Source organism: Trichosurus vulpecula, chromosome 4 (genome assembly GCF_011100635.1).
Source record: "Trichosurus vulpecula isolate mTriVul1 chromosome 4, mTriVul1.pri, whole genome shotgun sequence".
Classification (NCBI taxonomy): domain Eukaryota; kingdom Metazoa; phylum Chordata; class Mammalia; order Diprotodontia; family Phalangeridae; genus Trichosurus; species Trichosurus vulpecula.
In genome coordinates, this window is record NC_050576.1 from 423,185,988 (window position 1) to 423,190,924 (window position 4,937).

General features: G+C 40.1%; 1 pseudogene; it reads right to left on the bottom strand.

Annotated features, from left to right (window-relative positions):
- Positions 1-250: 250 nt before the first annotated feature.
- LOC118848156 lies at positions 251-1,672 on the bottom strand (annotated as a pseudogene).
- Positions 1,673-4,937: the final 3,265 nt, after the last annotated feature.

The window sequence follows — 4,937 nt, forward strand, 5'->3', positions numbered from 1 at the left end:
AGTTTTATCAAAAAGACATGTTCTGTCTTCAAATAACTTTTAAGTTAAGATGACTCTGGGAACACATTCCAAAAATATATATATATAAAAGAAGAAGTCAAATACAGAGGTGCTTTTCCAAATCTAAGAATGAGATGGCTTGATATAATAGAAAAGGCAGTAGACTGGGATTCTGAAGAACTGGGGTTCTAGTCTTCGTTCTGTTACTTTATGACCCGGGCAGGTCACTTCACACCTCTCTAAGTCTCAACATCCCCATGTATAATATGAGGACACTGAGGGCGATGATTATTAAAAAGTCTCTTTCAGCTCCAAGATTATGTGATTCTCAAAAATCAGCAGACCTCTCAAATGTTATTTCACGACAGCCACTATGTGCTTCTTTTTCTCAGGCACAAATGATATAGATCCAGGTTTGCTATGCTTGATACGATTCATTTCCTTCCTCTGACGAGCTTCTTTCATGATGTGCTGCTCCTTAGTTTGGCTATAGATGGTCTTAGGTAAATGATGATGTCAGGCTATTCGACTTATCTAAGGATGGTATTTAAACTTCTCCTTCAACTTCTGGTTATAATTGAAGGCTGCCTTCTCTCTTGAGGTAAGGACACCCAATTTTTCAGAAGCATTTGCTTTCCAGAGACGAATATTCATTTCATCAGATCCACACAAAATGTATTTGTTGTCAGATGTCCATTTCACAGAGATAACATGCTGCATTCTCTTGGTGTGATATACTTCTCTGCTATGAATTCTGTCTATAGGGAAGATGCGAATGGATTTGTCAAAACTAGCAGACACAAATTCTTTCCCAGTAGGTGAGTAATCCACATCAAGGACTGCAGATACATGATCCACATGTACCTTCACAGGTTTGTCAAGAGAACTCATATCAAATGTATATGAGTTATAATCTTCATTTGCTGCAGTGAAAATAAAAGCTTCCATTGGGGTTCCAACAAATTGTATTTGTCCTCACGTCCAAGATGACCTTCTTCAAAGGAGTGGCTTTCCTCATATCATATAGGACTATATTTCTGTCAGAAGCACAAATTGGGTTAAATTTAACACTGTCAAGTGTTAAAGACCTCAAGTCATTGAACAAATAGGACTGGTTCTTTGTTCATCCCAGATGTCCACCTGCTGCCCACATGTAGCAAAAACATCTTTTTTTCCAATGATGATCAATTCCAGTATACACTGTCTTTCCTAATATTGTATGTAAAGGTTCCTCCTCTTCTCCATATTCTGGTCCATCCATTTTCCACTGCTTCACAGTCTTGTCATCACCACCCGTAAAGAAAGAAGTTCCACAGAAGTGGGTACACATTCCTTGTACAAAACCTTCATGTGCTTGCAATGTACGTATACATTCTCGTTTAGTCAAATTCCAAATTCTCACCTCTCCATCACAGGCTCTAGAAAGCACAGTAGACAAGCTCTTTGGTTGTTTTGCCATGCAATTTACTCCATCTCTATGGCCATCCAGGGAAGCAAGGAATGGTTTTGCAAATACTTGCTCCAGTTTGACAGCATTTAGAGCTCTTGTATATTCTCATGGAACTTCAAAAGGATGCAATGCAGGATCATAGTTTCTTGGAACTCTCTGTAGATCCAGCTTGGTTTCCCAGACATAATGGTCTGGGTTCCGGCTCAACATTTTCATCTTCATCTTGCTGGCCACCGCCCACTCTGACTTCCTGAATCTTTTAGTATTTCATGTGGTAACACTTTTGTTCGGAGAAGAATATTCTCTATGATGGGGTGAATACCTTGATGAACATATATATCCTTCTTTTATCCTTCACTTGATAGAAATAATCAGAGGATCATCGAACAAATTTACTCTTTTATATCTATTAAAGAGTATTGCATAGTCTTAATGTTTGTTTACATGGGAGATAACTCATTGGAGGAGAGATTTTCCAGCCATATTTTCCTCTACTGAGTCTACAACTTCAAAAAAAATTTACAACAGCCTCTAGCATAGATTTCTTCTATGGTTACTAGGCCTGGTCCAGATTCACTTCCTATTTTTGTCCCATATGGGATTTCCAATAATTCATATACTACCTTTGTTCTGAGAGATCAAATGCTGTGGTTCTCTTTTCATTACACTATTCTTAGAAAATCGGTCTTTGAAAGAATGTTTTTCCTGCACACAACTTCTTTGGTGAAAGTTCTTCCAGGAGGATGGGAGTTTCTTAAAGGCAGGGACTGGTTTTCATTTTTCTAAGTCATTTAGCACAGTTCCTGGTACATAGAATACATTTGCTATATTGTTGGATGGTTTGGCTTGGGATGATTGGGCTTGGCTTGGTTTTGGCCGACTCATTTTCGCTTCCACCACTTTTCACAGATTTGTGAGGCAATGCTGCTTTGTAATCTTCTACTATTCTCTTTCACAATGTTTTGCAAGTTAGCTTATATTCTTAAACACTATTGTCCTTGGTTTCCATGTCTCTTCACTTGGCAAGGAGATTATGTTTTTTAACAAAAATGGTTTCTGGGCTCTTTTGTTGAGCTTTCCTTTATGGCAATTGCTTTCATGGCAGTTAAACTTCTATTGAAAACAGTGATTATCAGAAGCGATGTCTTTATAACATTTCTTTCTCATTTTCAGCTTCAATAGCTCATTTGAATAGACTAGTTCAGAGCATGCAATGTCTTCCTGTCATCCTTATTCTAATTTGGTACTGATTTTGTCCTTTGCTCTAACTTATCAATGGTTTAATTTAGAAATGACATAAGTAACCAAACTTTTCTTTTCTGTTATATTCAATTTTATTTTTATGTGTTTATTGCTTGCTGTATCTAGAACCTTACTTAGAACCTTATCTCTTTTTTTTTGGTTGAGTTAAGCTTTGTATTTAACATTACAAAAAAATATTTAGTCAAACAGACCAAAGCCCATGTCATCATCGGACTCCTCAGATTCTTCTTTTTTTGCTTCCTCTTTCTTCTTCTCAGCTGGGGCAGCTATGCTAGCAGGAGCAACTCTACAGCAGGGGCAGCACCACCAGCTTCTGGGGCAGGCCCACCAACTCCTACATTGTAGATGAGACTTCAATGTTTGTATTGGAGAGGGCCTTTGCAAATAATCCAGGCCAGAATAGTTCAACATTTACACCTGCTGCTTTAATGAGGACATTGATTTTGTCCTCTGTAACCTCATCCTGGTGAGAGGGCAGAGTTGATGCAAGTGAGCTCAGAGATGGCTATTTCAGCAAATAGATGAGGAGAGACTTGTTTGAAGTGGTGCTAGTGGCCGGCTGAAGTGAGGGTTCACCCCAATGCAGCCTTAGCTTCTGAAGAAGAACCAAGCACCTTACAGACAACTGAAGGAAAGATTGGAGGGTCTCTTAGAACTCACTTAATGAAGGAAGTACTCATTCAGGCACAAAGATTTAGGGCAGTCTACAGACCTTTGGCCCCTTTCATTTTTTATTCCTGTACCACATTTTTCCCTTTTTTTCCTGCTTCTTTCTTGATGCCACTTTTACATTGTAATCATCTAATATCAAATGTGTACTTTGGATTGGTCTGGAGAATCTTCTAAGATATTCTATAGAATTTTTCCATCACTTAATCTTTTCCAATTAGATATTGTCTAATAAACTAGAATTATCATTAAGATAGATTTTATTCATCATATATATTGCAAAGTAAAATACTCAACTGTCCCAAAAAATGATCAAAAATATTGCCATTGGCTGTACAATGAAGTAAAGTTTCTGATCAAATATTCTTTGTCTCTTCAAGGAGTACTTAGCAGTCATCCCTTAATTTTTCTGGAACTTCCTTATGTCTTTGGTTTCTTTCATGAAAATGTCAATATTGACATGTTTCAGTTCCTGCAATAGTATATCATTCATCATTGCCAAGGATTTCATTTTTAGAGTAACAACAGTTAAATTAATGTTTGTATATGGTCTAAAAACTGTGATCATCAGCATCTTTTGACTTCTTAGCACCCTTCCTTTCAGCACTCTGCAGGTGCAGAAGAAGGCTACATAGATATGCCCCTTTTTTCTTTATTTTGTTAATTATCAGGTTGAAAGAAGTCATCATTTTGTAGCCAACTTGCTGGTACTAAGCCTTCTGGACAGCAAACTGAATCTGTCTCTGTGATCATACACAAAGCCTTTACACCTTGGACAAACCTGATGGAGCAGGGTTCTACTAACACAGACTTTAAAAATAATATGCACAGGGGGCAGAGCCAAGATGGCGGCTGGAAAGCAGGGACTTGCGTGAGCTCCCTGCCAGGTCCCTCCAAAAACCTATAAAAAATGGCTCTGAACAAATTCTAGAACTGCAGAACCCACAAAATAGCAGAGGGAAGCAGGAATCCAAACCATGACAGCCTGGATGGTCGCTGGATGAGGTCTATCATGCTCGGAGCGGGGAATGGAGCTCAGCGTGGGTGGCAGCAGGACCAACCAGGCCAGGAGCCAGGTGGAACAGGCCCTAGTGCCCTGAATCAGTGAGCTGCAGCAGTTACCAGACTTCTCAACCCACAAACACCAAAGACAACAGAGAAGGTTAGTGGGAAAAGCTGCTGGGGACAGGGTGATAGAATTTGCGGTTCAGCCACCGCCCCGGGGGCAGCGGAGGTGGGGCAGCTACAGAACTACAGCTGCAGTTGCTTCCAGCCCCAGGCCCACCTGGTGGGAGGAATTAAGTGGCAGATCAGAGCAGGAGTGCAGAGCCTGCTGAAGATCTAAGTCCAGTCCAGGTTGGGGGTTCTTGGGGAAGGAGGAGTGCTGGTGTGGCAGAGCTGGCTGTAATAGCTCTGAAATCAACAGCGCATCCCCCCAAGCTTGGAACATAGTGCTCTTTACTCTACAAGCAGTCATACCCCACTGAAAAGCTCAAGGGTCAAGTAAGTTGGCTGGGAACATGACCAGGCAGCGAAAACGCACTCAGATTCAGTC